The 16331-nt window shown below is 49.2% G+C and overlaps 1 protein-coding gene across 1 annotated transcript in view; it reads left to right on the top strand.

Annotated features, from left to right (window-relative positions):
- The window catches only part of LOC118377411 (arginine-glutamic acid dipeptide repeats protein-like), a 384037-nt gene that overhangs the window by 21517 nt on the left and 346189 nt on the right, over positions 1–16331 (top strand). The window lies entirely within an intron of this gene.

Raw genomic sequence — 16331 nt, 5'->3', positions numbered from 1 at the left:
ACGTCAGACAGGGGGGACCATAACGTCAGACAGAGGGGGAGACCATAACGTCAGACAGAGGGGGGAGACCATAACGTCAGACAGAGGAGGGGGAGACCATAACGTCAGACCGAGGGGAGAGACCATAACGTCAGACAGAGGAGGGGGAGAGACCATAACGTCAGACCGAGGGGGGAGAGACCATAACGTCAGACAGAGGGAGAGACCATAATGTCAGACAGAGGAGGGGGAGACCATAACGTCAGACAGAGGGGGAGACCATAACGTCAGACAGAGGGGGGAGACCATAACGTCAGACAGAGGAGGAGAGACCACAACGTCAGACAGAGGGGGAGACCATAACGTCAGACAGGGGGACCATAACGTCAGACAGAGGAGGGGGAGACCATAACGTCAGACAGAGGGGGAGAGACCATAACGTCAGACAGAGGAGGGGGAGACCATAACGTCAGACAGAGGAGGGGGAGACCATAATGTCAGACAGAGGAGGGGAGACCATAACGTCAGACAGAGGGTGGAGACCATAACGTCAGACAGAGGGGGAGAGACCATAACGTCAGACAGAGGAGGGGAGAGACCATAACGTCAGACAGAGGAGGGGGAGACCATAACGTCAGACAGAGGGGAGACCATAACGTCAGACAGAGGGGAGAGACCATAACGTCAGACAGAGGGGGAGAGACCATAACGTCAGACAGAGGGGAGAGACCATAACGTCAGACAGAGGAGGGGGAGACCATAACGTCAGACAGAGGAGGGGGAGAGACCATAACGTCAGACAGAGGGGGGAGGAGAGACCATAACGTCAGACAGAGGGGGAGACCATAACGTCAGACAGAGGAGGGGAGAGACCATAACGTCAGACAGAGGAGGGGGGAGACCATAACGTCAGACAGAGGGGGGAGACCATAACGTCAGACAGAGGAGGAGAGACCATAACGCAGAGCTGAGAGGCGTTCATTGGTCTCTCATCATTGATTTGCTACATCACTTCCTGTTCTGATGACACTGCACTGTCAGACAGAGGGGGAGACCATAACGTCAGACAGAGGAGGGGGAGACCATAACGTCAGACAGAGGAGGGGAGACCATAACGTCAGACAGAGGAGGGGGAGACCATAACGTCAGACAGAGGAGGGGGGAGACCATAACGTCAGACAGAGGAGGGGGAGACCATAACGTCAGACAGAGGGGGAGAGACCATAACGTCAGACAGAGGGGGGAGAGACCATAACGTCAGACAGAGGGGGGAGACCATAACGTCAGACAGAGGGGGGAGACCATAACGTCAGACAGAGGAGGGGAGACCATAACGTCAGACAGAGGAGGGGGAGACCATAACGTCAGACAGAGGAGGGGAGGACCATAACGTCAGACAGAGGGGGAGACATAACGTCAGACAGAGGAGGGGGTGACCATAACGTCAGACAGAGGGGGGGAGACCATAACGTCAGACAGAGGGGGGACCATAACGTCAGACAGAGGAGGGGGAGACCATAACGTCAGACAGAGGGGGGGACCATAACGTCAGACAGAGGAGGGGGAGACCATAACGTCAGACAGTGGGGGAGACCATAACGCCAGACAGTGGGGGGAGACCATAACGTCAGACAGAGGAGGGTGGAGACCATAACGTCAGACAGAGGGAGAGACCATAACGTCAGACAGAGGAGGGAGGAGAGACCATAACGTCAGACAGAGGGTGGGGAGACCATAACGTCAGACCGAGGGGGAGAGACCATAACGTCAGACAGAGGGGGAGACCATAACGTCAGACAGAGGGGAGAGACCATAACGTCAGACAGAGGAGGGGGAGACCATAACGTCAGACAGAGGAGGGGAGAGACCATAACGTCAGACAGAGGGTGGGGAGACCATAATGTCAGACCGAGGGGGAGAGACCATAACGTCAGACAGAGGGAGAGACCATAATGTCAGACAGAGGAGGAGAGACCATAATGTCAGACAGAGGAGGGGAGAGACCATAACGTCAGACAGAGGGGGGAGACCATAACGTCAGACAGAGGGGGGAGACCATAATCAGACAGAGGAGGGAGACCATAACGTCAGACAGAGGGGGAGACCATAACGTCAGACAGAGGAGGGGAGAGACCATAACGTCAGACAGAGGGGGAGACCATAACGTCAGACAGAGGGGGGAGACCATAACGTCAGACAGAGGAGGGGAGAGACCATAACGTCAGACAGAGGGGGAGACCATAACGTCAGACAGAGGGGGGGGAGAGACCATAACGTCAGACAGAGGGGGGAGAGACCATAACGTCAGACAGAGGGGGGGGAGACCATAACGTCAGACAGAGGGGGGGGAGACCATAATGTCAGACAGAGCAGGGGGAGACCATAATGTCAGACAGAGGAGGGGGGGGGAGACCATAACGTCAGACAGAGGGGGAGAGACCATAACGTCAGACAGAGGGGGAGAGACCATAACGTCAGACAGAGGGGGAGAGACCATAACGTCAGACAGAGGGGGAGAGACCATAACGTCAGACAGAGGGGGAGAGACCATAACGTCAGACAGAGGAGGGGAGAGACCATAACGTCAGACAGAGGAGGGGGAGACCATAACGTCAGACAGAGGAGGGGGAGACCATAACGTCAGACAGAGGAGGGGGAGACCATAACGTCAGACAGAGGGGGGAGACCATAACGTCAGACAGAGGGGGGACCATAACGTCAGACAGAGGGGGGGGACCATAATGTCAGACAGAGGAGGGGAGACCATAACGTCAGACAGAGGGGAGACCATAACGTCAGACAGAGGGGAGACCATAACGTCAGACAGAGGGGGAGACCATAACGTCAGACAGAGGGGGGACCATAACGTCAGACAGAGGGGGAGAGACCATAACGTCAGACAGAGGAGGGGGAGACCATAACGTCAGACAGAGGAGGGGGAGACCATAATGTCAGACAGAGCAGGGGGAGACCATAATGTCAGACAGAGGAGGGGGAGACCATAACGTCAGACAGAGGGGGAGAGACCATAACGTCAGACAGAGGGGAGAGACCATAACGTCAGACAGAGGGGAGAGACCATAACGTCAGACAGAGGGGAGAGACCATAACGTCAGACAGAGGGGAGAGACCATAACGTCAGACAGAGGAGGGGAGAGACCATAACGTCAGACAGAGGAGGGGGAGACCATAACGTCAGACAGAGGAGGGGGAGACCATAACGTCAGACAGAGGAGGGGGAGACCATAACGTCAGACAGAGGGGAGACCATAACGTCAGACAGAGGGGGAGACCATAACGTCAGACAGAGGGGGGACCATAATGTCAGACAGAGGAGGGGAGACCATAACGTCAGACAGAGGGGGAGACCAGTCAGACAGAGGGGGGAGACCATAACGTCAGACAGAGGGGGGAGACCATAACGTCAGACAGAGGAGGGGAGAGACCATAACGTCAGACAGAGGGGGGGAGACCATAACGTCAGACAGAGGGGGGAGACCATAACGTCAGACAGAGGAGGGGAGAGACCATAACGTCAGACAGAGGGGGGGACCATAACATCAGACAGAGGGGGAGAGACCATAACGTCAGACAGAGGAGGGGAGAGACCATAACGTCAGACAGAGGAGGGGGAGACCATAACGTCAGACAGAGGGGGGAGAGACCATAACGTCAGACAGAGGAGGGGAGAGACCATAACGTCAGACAGAGGAGGGAGAGACCATAACGTCAGACAGAGGAGGGGGAGACCATAACGTCAGACAGAGGGGGGAGACCATAACGTCAGAAAGAGGAAGGAGAGACCATAACGTCAGACAGAGGAGGGGGAGACCATAACGTCAGACAGAGGGGGGACCATAACGTCAGACAGAGGGGGAGACCATAACGTCAGACAGAGGAGGGAGAGACCATAACGCAGAGCTGAGAGGCGTTCATTGATCTCTCATCATTGATTTGCTACATCACTTCCTGTTCTGATGACACTGCCTTTCTTCGACATCTTAAGTGTTCGTTGATTCCGAGTGCTGTGGCGAATACTGCGGTCTACTGTTGCACAACACCTCAACAACATTTGAGTTGTAATCGTTTGTGGATTTAACAGATCGTGTGTTTTTATTATTGCCGTTTTAGGCAAGAGCAAATCTACGAGAGGAAACGCAGACAGACAGACGGACAGTTGATGCTGTTCCGTTTAGATGGCTGTAGCGGGTTGTCTGGAGACTCTGAAATCTCGGTTGGCCTTTGACTCTATATGGCTGCGTTTACACAGGCAGTCCAATTCAGATCTTGTCCCTTAAATGTGTGAAAGGCAGAAAAACACATGGAATCTGATCTTTTTATACCACCTTCATACGTGGATCTCAATCCTGACACAAACCAGATCCTTCATTATACAACCTCCCAACTTGAACATTTTGCTCTAGTGTTTTCTTGTTTGCGCGTTAACCTGCCGTTACCATGACAACCGCCATGGTTGAACAGTGACCTGGAAATGAGAGCATTGCATGCATAAGAGATCCTATCAAATTTACAAGAGGGGAAATGTCATAAACCCTCAAAAGTTCCAGAATGGGTTTGACAATGGCAGCCATATTGGTCAGGGAGAAATCCGAACCATTTTAATTGGATTGAATGGCAGTAGCGCCATTCGCTATTTATAAAAGCACTTAATATGGGTTTTATACACATTTTCTGTATAGATTGCATCTAAAATATAAATATATGTAAACAGACCATAGATTTTCCCAAGAACACAGTGGCCTCCATCATTCTTAAAATGGTAAGAAGTTTGGAACCACCAACACTCTTCCTAGATGTGGCCGCCCGGCCAAACTGAGAAATCGGGGGAGTAGGGCCTTTTTCAGGGAAGTGACCAAGACCCGATGGTCGATCTGACAGAGCTCCAGAGTTCCTCTGTGGAGATGGGAGAACCTTCCAGAAGGACCACCATCTCTGCAGCACTCTACCAATCAGGCCTTTATGGTAGAGTGGCCAGATGGAAACCACTCCTCAGTTAAAGGCACATCACAGCCCGCTTGGAGTTTGCCAAACGGCACCTAAAGGACTCTCAGAACATGAGAAACAAGATTCTCTGGTCTGATGAAACCAAGATTGAACTCTTTGGCCTGAATGCCAAGTGTCACATCTGGAGGAAACCTGGCACCATCCCTACAGTGAAGCATGGAGGTGGTTACAACATGCTGTGGGGATATTTTTCAGCGGCAGGGACTGGGAGACTAGTCAGGATTGAGGGAAAGATGAATGGAGCAAAGTACAGAGAGATCCTTGATGAAAACCTGCTCCAGAGCACAGGACATCACACTGGGACGAAGGTTCACCTTCCAACGCAGGAGTGGTTTCCGGACAAGTCTCTGAATGTCCTCTAAGTGGCCCAGCCAGAGCCTGAACTTGAACCCGATCGAAACATTTCTGGAGAGACCTGAAAATAGCTATGCAGCAACTCTCCCCATCCAACCTGACAGAGCTTGAGAGGATCTGCAGAGAAGAATGAGAGAAACTCCCCAAATACAGGTTTATAGCGTCATACCCAAGAAGACTCGAGGCTGTAATCTCTGTCCAAGGTGCTTCAACAAAGTACTGAGTAAAGGGTCTGAGTACCTATGTAAATATGATACATCAGGTGTACTCCATCGGGTGTACTCCATCGGGTGTACTCCATCGGGTGTACTCCATCAGGTGTACTCCATCAGGTGTACTCCATCGGGTGTACTCCATCGGGTGTACTCCATCAGGTGTACTCCATCAGGTGTACTACATCAGGTGTACTCCACCGGGTGTACTCCATCAGGTGTACTCCATCAGGTGTACTCCACCGGTGTACTCCATCGGGTGTACTCCATCGGGTGTACTCCATCGGGTGTACTCCATCGGGTGTACTCCATCGGGTGTACTCCATCGGGTGTACTCCATCGGGTGTACTCCATCGGGTGTACTCCATCAGGTGTACTCCATCGGGTGTACTCCATCGGGTGTACTCCATCAGGTGTACTCCATCGGGTGTACTCCATCGGGTGTACTCCACCGGGTGTACTCCATCGGGTGTACTCCATCGGGTGTACTCCATCGGGTGTACTCCATCAGGTGTACTCCATCGGGTGTACTCCATCAGGTGTATATGACAAAAAAAAATTGAACTTCGAAGAGAAGGAGGAGAGCAGCCAGAAAGAGAGGGAAAAAGATGGCCAGCTTTGTGGGTAGATTGTGTGAAATATTGAAAAATACCAAAGATCCTTTAAGTTATGTTAATCTAATAATCTCACGTTAGCTGTTAGAACTGACACAATTAAATGAATCATTAGAGGTTATAACTTATTCCATTGTTAAGATATGTTTTTTTTTTTTTGGCTCATGTCTCTTTTTATATTCATAGAGCCTTGGGCACATGTGCTAAACTCCAGGTCTGCTGGCCGAATCCGGCCCGTGACACATTTCTATCCGGCCCGCGCAATGATTTGAGTTGACAATAAACGTTGCCCCGTTTCCATACAGCCCGCGAGATGCGCTGCACTACAAATCCCAGCATGCACTGCCAACGTGCTGCACACCAAACGGCAGTGCATTACCACACACACACACACACACACCTCTCCTCCCAGACCGACACACGCCCCTCGATATGAGTCAACAACATTTATTATACTGTCAAAAATGTACTACTGAAGTGTAAATAGGATCATTTTGGTCGTAAAGTCAGTCTCGTCCAAAACTGCATCACAACTTAAATGAAGGTTGGGTTTGTTTCAATCATGCCAACATGTTGGCAGCACACAAGTAATCGTCCATTTGGAGTGCAGCTGTACGCGACCCGATCATAATGCCCGTGGTAAATTTGGGTTGACTTTGGATATCCCCATGTGGCTAGTTAGGGACCATCTGTACATTTTACAATGTACATGGGACAGAATGTTACAGTTCCTATAGCTCCACATTTCAATGACTTAAAAACCTCAAACCAACTATACATTGTAGAAATTCATATACAAATATTGAAAGTATTTAATGGGGACTACTGAAAGATGTGCAACATGAAAATACTGTGCCAATGACATTGTAATTTATTAAGGGATATCAAAAGTCAAAGTCTAGTGGTCACACACACACACACACACACACACACACACACACACACACACACACACACACACACACACACACACACACACACACACACACACACACACACACACACACACACACACACACACACACACACACACACGGGAGATTTTAACAATATTGGTATTATACACTGAACAAAAAATATAAACGTAACATATGTAAGTCGCTCTGGATAAGAGCGTCTGCTAAATGACTTCCAGACATCCACATCAAACCACCCCGAAACCAACTCACGTTTGAATTCAGTCAGGGCCACTTGCATTTCTTAATGAACCAAATCTAAAATGAGGTCAAATCAGGAAGTGCAAGTCGCCCTTTAAAAACAAACTAATGACATGTTGCACCTCTACCTTTCTACCTTTTCAGATGAGCCAAGGAGGGAGGACAGATGAGAACAGCAGGCCACTGGAGCATTTAGAACAGCATCTGCCAGGGGACAAATGGTAGGGAAGAGGAGGATTTAGAACAGCATCTGCCAGGGGACAAATGGTAGGGAAGAGGAGGATTTAGAACAGCATCTGCCAGGGGACAAATGGTAGGGAAGAGGAGGATTTAGAACAGCATCTGCCAGGGGACAAATGGTAGGTAAGAGGAGGATTTAGAACGGCATCAGCCAGGGGACAAATGGTAGGGAAGAGGAGGATTTAGAACGGCATCAGCCAGGGGACAAATGGTAGGGAAGAGGAGGATTTAGAACAGAATCAGCCAGGGGACAAATGGTAGGGAAGAGGAGGATTTAGAACAGAATCAGCCAGGGGACAAATGGTAGGGAAGAGGAGGATTTAGAACAGAATCAGCCAGGGGACAAATGGTAGGGAAGAGGAGGATTTAGAACAGAATCAGCCAGGGGACAAATGGTAGGGAAGAGGAGGATTTAGAACAGAATCAGCCAGGGGACAAATGGTAGGGAAGAGGAGGATTTAGAACAGTATCAGCCAGGGGACAAATGGTAGGGAAGAGGAGGATTTAGAACAGAATCAGCCAGGGGACAAATGGTAGGGAAGAGGAGGATTTAGAACAGAATCAGCCAGGGGACAAATGGTAGGGAAGAGGAGGATTTAGAACAGTATCAGCCAGGGGACAAATGGTAGGGAAGAGGAGGATTTAGAACAGAATCAGCCAGGGGACAAATGGTAGGGAAGAGGAGGATTTAGAACAGAATCAGCCAGGGGACAAATGGTAGGGAAGAGGAGGATTTAGAACAGTATCAGCCAGGGGACAAATGGTAGGGAAGAGGAGGATTTAGAACGGCATCAGCCAGGGGACAAATGGTAGGGAAGAGGAGCATTTAGAACAGAATCAGCCAGGGGACAAATGGTAGGGAAGAGGAGGATTTAGAACAGTATCAGCCAGGGGACAAATGGTAGGGAAGAGGAGGATTTAGAACAGAATCAGCCAGGGGACAAATGGTAGGGAAGAGGAGGATTTAGAACGGCATCAGCCAGGGGACAAATGGTAGGGAAGAGGAGGATTTAGGTGACCTAGGCACAAAACAAGTTAATCTACCCCAGTATCCCCTTGACCGTTTCGGATTGAAATACTAGAAACACACCAGACAAAACACAGAGACAGCAACAGAAGAATAGGATATCATGGAGAGAGACACCAGACAAAACACAGACAGCAACAGAAGAATAGGATATCATGGAGAGAGACACCAGACAAGACACAGAGACAGCAACAGAAGAATAGGATATCATGGAGAGAGACACCAGACAAAACACAGAGACAGCAACAGAAGAATAGGATATCATGGAGAGAGACACCAGACAAAACACAGAGACAGCAACAGAAGAATAGGATATCATGGAGAGAGACACCAGACAAAACACAGAGACAGCAACAGAAGAATAGGATATCATGGAGAGAGACACCAGACAAAACACAGAGACAGCAACAGAAGAATAGGATATCATGGAGAGAGACACCAGACAAGACACAGAGACAGCAACAGAAGAATAGGATATCATGGAGAGAGACACCAGACAAAACACAGAGACAGCAACAGAAGAATAGGATATCATGGAGAGAGACACCAGACAAAACACAGACACAGCAACAGATGAATAGGATATGATGGAGAGAGACACCAGACAAGACACAGAGACAGCAACAGAAGAATAGGATATGATGGAGAGACGCCAGACAAGACACAGAGACAGCAACAGAAGAGAGAGACACCAGACAAGACACAGAAAGTGACAGACGAGGGCAGATGGAGAGAGAACAGAGGTGGATTAAGCACACAGTAGACTGTATCAATTCAGGGTGCTCTATATATTCTAATTAGTTGTATTCATTTGCACAAATTATAAGAGGTGAAATACAGACAGTGAAAAAGTACAATAATTTGCAGGCGATGTGAAGCCTGTGAAATTACTATTAAAACGATTGTTAACTTTTACACTTTTTACAAACAGGACAGGAAAGAGAGAGGAGGGCAGACGACAGAGACAGCAACAGAGGAGGGCAGACGAGAGAGACAGCAACAGACTACTAAGAGACAGCAACAGACTACTAAGAGACAGCAACAGAAGAGGGCAGACGAGAGAGACAGCAACAGACTACTAAGAGACCGCAACAGACTACTAAGAGACAGCAACAGAGGAGGGCTGATGAGAGAGACAGCAACAGAGGGCAGACGAGAGAGACAGCAACAGAGGAGGGCAGATGAGAGAGACAGCAACAGAGGAGGGCAGATGAGAGAGACAGCAACAGAGGAGGGCAGATGAGAGAGACAGCAACAGAGGAGGGCAGACGAGAGAGACAGCAACATACTACTAAGAGACAGCAACAGAGGAGGGCAGATGAGAGAGACAGCAACAGAGGAGGGCAGATGAGAGCGACAGCAACAGAGGAGGGCAGACGAGAGACAGCAACAGAAGAGGGCAGGCGAGAGAGACAGCAACAGACTACTAAGAGACAGCAACAGAGGAGGGCAGATGAGAGAGACAGCAACAGAGGAGGGCAGACGAGAGAGACAGCAACAGAGGAGGGCAGACGAGAGACCGCAACAGACTACTAAGAGACAGCAACAGAGGAGGGCAGACGAGAGAGACAGCAACAGACTACTAAGAGACAGCAACAGAGGTGGGCAGATGAGAGAGACAGCAACAGAGGAGGGCAGATGAGAGAGACAGCAACAGAGGAGGGCAGACGAGAGAGACAGCAACAGACTACTAAGAGACAGCAACAGAGGAGGGCAGATGAGAGAGACAGCAACAGACTACTAAGAGACAGCAACAGAGGAGGGCAGACGAGAGAGACAGCAACAGACTACTAAGAGACAGCAACAGAGGAGGGCAGATGAGAGAGACAGCAACAGAGGAGGGCAGACGAGAGACAGCAACAGAAGAGGGCAGGCGAGAGAGTCAGCAACAGACTACTAAGAGACCGCAACAGAATACTAAGAGACCGCAACAGAATACTAAGAGACCGCAACAGAAGAGGGCAGACGAGAGAGACAGCAACAGACTACTAAGAGACAGCAACAGAAGAGGGCAGACGAGCGAGACAGCAACAGACTACTAAGAGACAGCAACAGAGGAGGGCAGATGAGAGAGACAGCAACAGAGGAGGGCAGATGAGAGAGACAGCAACAGAGGAGGGCAGACGAGAGAGACAGCAACAGACTACTAAGAGACAGCAACAGAGGAGGGCAGATGAGAGAGACTGCAACAGAGGAGGGCAGACGAGAGACAGCAACAGAAGAGGGCAGGCGAGAGAGTCAGCAACAGACTACTAAGAGGCCGCAACAGAATACTAAGAGACCGCAACAGAATACTAAGAGACCGCAACAGAGGAGGGCAGATGAGAGAGACAGCAACAGAGGAGGGCAGGCGAGAGAGACCGCAACAGAATACTAAGACAGTAACAGAAGAGGGCAGATGAGAGACAGCAACATAAAGGGCAGACGAGAGAGACGGGGACAGAAGTGGGTAGGCGAGAGAGACGGCGACAGAAGAGGGCAGATGAGAGAGACAGCAACAAAGACTACTAAGAGATGGAAACAGAAGAGGGCAGACGAGAGAGACAGCAACAAAGACTACTAAGAGACGGAAACAGAAGAGGGCAGACGAGAGAGACAGCAACAGAGGAGGGCAGACGAGAGAGACAGCAACAGAATACTAAGAGACAGCAACAGAAGAGGGCAGACGAGAGAGACAGCAACAAAGACTACTAAGAGACGGAAACAGAAGAGGGCAGACGAGAGAGACGGCAACAGAATACTAAGAGACAGCAACAGAAGAGGGCAGATGAGAGAGACAGCAACAGAAGAGGGCAGACGAGAGAGACAGCAACAGAATACTAAGAGACAGCAACAGAAGAGGGCAGACGAGAGAGACAGCAACAAAGACTACTAGGAGATGGAAACAGAAGAGGGCAGACGAGAGGGACGGCAACAGAAGAGGGCAGACGAGAGAGACAGCAACATAGAATACTGAGAGACAGCAACATAGAATACTGAGAGACAGCAACAGAAGAGGGCAGACGAGAGAGAGAGCAACAGAAGAGGGCAGACGAGAGAGAGCAACAGAAGACACAGAGGAAGTGATGGATAGAGGCAGAGATGTGAGCACACAGACTGTATCACTTAAAGCAGCTCTATGGGTTCTAATTACTGCACAATGTAATATGTACGGTATATGTGAGAAAAAGAAGGTGTTTGGGTACTGTGGGATTCATTAAAGGGATACCTTGGGATTTTGGCATTGAAGCCCTTTATCTACTCCAGGGTCATTTTTCTTTTTCTGTGTCCAGTATGAAGGAAGTTAGAGGTAATTTTGCTAGCCAATGCTAACTAGCGTTAGCGCGATGACTGGAAGTCTATGGGTATCTGCTAGCACACCAAAAGCAGGTGTTCTTAGTGTTTTTGTACAATCAGTGTATATTATTATATATACTGAACAAAAATATAAGCGCAACATGATTAATTAATTTTACTGAATTACAGTGAGGAAATCAGTCAACTGAAATAAATTAATTTGGCCCTAATCTATGGATTTCATATGACTGGGAATACAGATATGCATCTGTTGGTCACAGATGCCTTCAAAAACAAAAACAATTGGCCTCAGGATCTCGTCACGGTATTTTTGTGCATTCAAATTGTCATTGATAAAATGCAATTGTGTTCGTTGTCTGTAGTTAATGCCTGCCCATTCTATAAGCCCACCGCCACCATGGGACGCTCTGTTAGCAACGTTGACATCAGCAAACCGCTCACCCACACGGTTGGACGTACTGCCAAATACTCTAAAACTGCTTTAGAGGCGGCTTATGGTAGAGAAAATGAACATAGCATTTTCTGGCAAAAGCTCTGGTGGACATTACTGCAGTCAAGATGCCAATTGCACCCTCCCTCAACTTGAGGCATCTGTGGCATTGTGTTGTGGGACATTTTAGAGTGACATTTTATTGTCCCCCAGCACAAGGTGCACCTGTGTAATGATCATGCTGTTTAATCAGCTTCTTGATATGCCACACCTGTCAGATGGATGGATTATCTTGGCAAAAAATAAATGCTCACTAACAGGGGTGTAAACAAATTTGTGAACCCCCCCCTCCCCACAAAAATAAAAGGTATTGTATTTCAGCTCATGTAAAGTCCCATGACTCATATTTACATTTACATTTAAGTCATTTAGCAGACGCTCTTATCCAGAGCGACTTACATATGTTACGTTTATATTTTTTGTTCAGTGTATAATACCAATAATGTTAAAATCTCACGTGTGTGTGTGTGTGTGTGTGTGTGTGTGTGTGTGTGTGTGTGTGTGTGTGTGTGTGTGTGTGTGGACTAGTAATCCATACGTGTTGTCTCTTTTTATGATTTTACATTTTTAAAATTTAAACCTTTTATTTAACGAGGCAAGTCAGTTAATTAAGAACAAATTATTATTTACAATGATGGCCTACACCGGCCCAAACCCGGACGACGCTGGGCCAGTTGTGGACCCGTCCTATGGGTCTCCCAATCACGGCCCGGTTGTGCTACAGCCTGGATTCGAACCAGGGTGTCTGTAGTGAACGCCTCTATCACTGAGAAACAGTGCCTCAGACCGCTCTGGCACTCGGGAGCCACAATGGGATGTTGTTGTAGTGGGTTTAGTAAAAAGACAGACATAGACATCATGGTTCTCACGTGTCAGCTGTCATTCAGTAATTATCCTGGTTGTGTGTGTGTGTGTGTGTGTGTGTGTGTGTGTGTGTGTGTGTGTGTGTGTGTGTGTGTGGTTCCTCCTCTACAAGCAGAAGCTACTGTGGTAAATGAGGCAGTGAGGTGACATCACCCTGAGCTAGCCTGGTCGCTCCTAGCAACAAGCCATGCTGTAATGAAAGACTAATATTTCTCCTGACAGCGGTAGTTTAAAAATCACTCCTCCTGGGTGAAACTACTTTGTCACGGTGACACAGATCACAGACTCGCACCTCTGGTTAGAAACACTTTATTCTCGCTCCATCTCTTTTCTCTGTCTCCCCCCACTCGCTCTCTCTCCCCTTTTCTCTCTCGTCTCCCCCTCTCTCTCCCCTCTCCCGCTATCCATCTCTACATTACCTGCATTACCTCGTCTCTAATCAACACCAGTTACTCCCTTCTCTCGCTCTCCTCTCTTCTCTCTCTCTCCCCCCACTCGCTCTCTCTTCCTCTCTCCCTCTCCCCCCATCGCTCTCTCTCCCCTTTTCTCTCTCGTCTCCCCCTCTCTCTCCCCTCTCCCTTCTCACAATGCTTCTCCTCACTCTGTCTTCCCCTGAGCTTTTTGTCTCGTCTCTGCAGCTACTAAACCCACTACAACAACAGAAGCCTTTTTTATCCCTCTACTTTACCTTTCTTTCTTGGTTTCATTTCACCTTGTCGCTTCTGCTGTCTCAGAGATGAACACCTTGAAAATTAGCTGTGTGCGTGTCCCTCTCTGGAGGGAGGGAGGGCGGGAGGAGGGAGGGAGGGAGAAAGAGGAGGGAGGGAGGGAGGGAGAAAGGGGAGGGAGGGAGGGAGAAAGGGGAGGGAGGGCGGAGGGAGAGGGAGGGAGGGAGGGAGAAAGGGAGGGAGGGCGGAGGGAGGGAGGGAGAAAGGGGGAGGGAGGGAGAAAGGGGAGGGTGGGCGGGAGGGAGGGAGAAAGGGGGAGGGAGGGAGGAGAAAGGGGAGGGAGGGCGGGAGGGAGGGAGGGAGAAAGGGGAGGGAGGGAGGAGGGGAGGGAGGGCGGAGGGAGGGAGGGCGGGAGGGAGGGAGGGAGAAAGGGGAGGGGGGGCGGGAGGGGGGAGAAAGGGGAGGGAGGGAGGGAGGGAGAAAGGGGAGGGAGGGCGGGAGGGGAGGGCGGAGGGAGGGAGGGAGAAAGGGGAGGGAGGGAGGGAGAAAGGGGAGGGAGGGAGGGCGGAGGGAGGGAGGGAGGGAGAAAGGGGAGGGAGGGAGAAAGGGGAGGGAGGGCGGAGAGGGAGGGAGAAAGGGGAGGGGGAGGGCGGAGGGAGGGAGGGGGGAGGGAGGGAGAAAGGGGAGGGAGGTCTCCATGCAGGAATCGACAGGCGGGTTTTAATTGTGTGTGACACGTGAAATGAGAAACAGCAATGTGTGAACAGTCAGAGGTCCCAGGAGACCAGATGAGAATGAGTCTCCCTGCTCCTCGACATGTGAAAGAGAGGCTCTAGCTGTCCTCTCGGCCATATGGCTGAATCTCTCTCTCTAGTGTTGCCTTTCCATTCTCTACCACAGAGGGGGGGAAAAAGCACTCGGGGCATTTCCACGGTAACGGAATGATTTCTGACATTAAAATGTTACTACTGTATGCCAAACAAAAAAAAAACATTGATTTAACAAACCATACCACTCTATGTACGAGAACTACTTTGAACAATTTACACAGAATATTTCACAAACACACATTTACTGGAACTTAAGAACTGTGCAGATGCAAAAGTTTGGTAACAGAATTAGGGTTAAATGAGAATGAAAATGTAACGCAAGGGATTTTGACAACGATAGCCATCAATATCGTTAAGCACAACTATAAAGGTGCCGTTTCCCATTTAACAACAGCAACAGAAATACATGATGCTCAACTGGGGACCACTGGCTGATGTGATTTATGAGGAGAAAATACAACGCGAGGAGAGTACGATATACATCTGTTACACACAACAACAACTACAACAACAACAACAACAACAACAACAACAACTAAATATATATTTAAAAAAGAAGGGTTAAATCTCCCTCAGTTTACGGGTGCCTTGTTTTCCAAAGACACTGTGGAATATCTGCTCTTAATTAATATTCTACGATGTCTGCAGGAAGAATGGGCTGTCAGCTATATGACGTGACATCTTGAGTTTGGGGGTGGGGGTCCATTTTTTGCCTTTGAACGACGGTAATTGAAGTGGATTAGCACCTGGTAACGGAATTACAGTAACGGAATTACATTAACTGACTGATGTCTCACGGGTCCGTGATCTGTACTACGTAGAAATGCATAACGATGGATATGAGGGTTATACTCTTCAGGGTGATGTACACTGAATAGGTACACAATGATGTACAATATCATCATTTGGAATATTTGGTCATTATTCTACACAATGGTTATTATTGTAATGAGCACCCCCCCAAAAAAAAAAAAGACCACATTTGATTGGTTCGGCTCGGACCAAATCTGAGCCTATCATAGACGTTATTTACACAAGTATTCAGACCCTTCGCTATGAGACTGGAAATTAATCTCAGGTGTGCTTCCTGTTTCCCAGTGATCATCCTTGAGATGTTTCTACAACTTGGAGTCCACCTGTGGTAAATTCAATTCTATATAAGGTCTCGCAGTTGACAATGCATGTCAGAGCGGAAACCAAGCCATGAGGTTGAAGGAATTGTCCGTAGAGCTCCGAGACAGGATTGTGTCGAGGCACAGATCGGGGGAAGGGTACCAAAAATGTTCTGCAGTAGTGAAGGTCCCCAAGATCACAGTGGCCTCCATCAATCTTAAATGGAGGAAGTTTGGAACCACCAAGACTCTTCCTAGAGCTGGCCGCCCGGCCAAACGGAGCAATCGGGGGAGAAGGGCCTTGGTCAGGGAGGTGAACAAAAACCCGATGGTCACACTGACAGAGCTCCAGAGTTCCTCTCTGGAGATGGGAGAACCTTCCAGAAGGACAACTATCTCTGCAGCAGTCCACCAATCAGGCCTTTATGGTAGAGTGGCCAGACGGAAGCTACTCTTAAATTA

Source organism: Oncorhynchus keta, chromosome 27 (genome assembly GCF_023373465.1).
Source record: "Oncorhynchus keta strain PuntledgeMale-10-30-2019 chromosome 27, Oket_V2, whole genome shotgun sequence".
Taxonomy (NCBI): Eukaryota; Metazoa; Chordata; class Actinopteri; order Salmoniformes; family Salmonidae; genus Oncorhynchus; species Oncorhynchus keta.
This window is presented reverse-complemented; position numbering and strand designations above follow the sequence as displayed.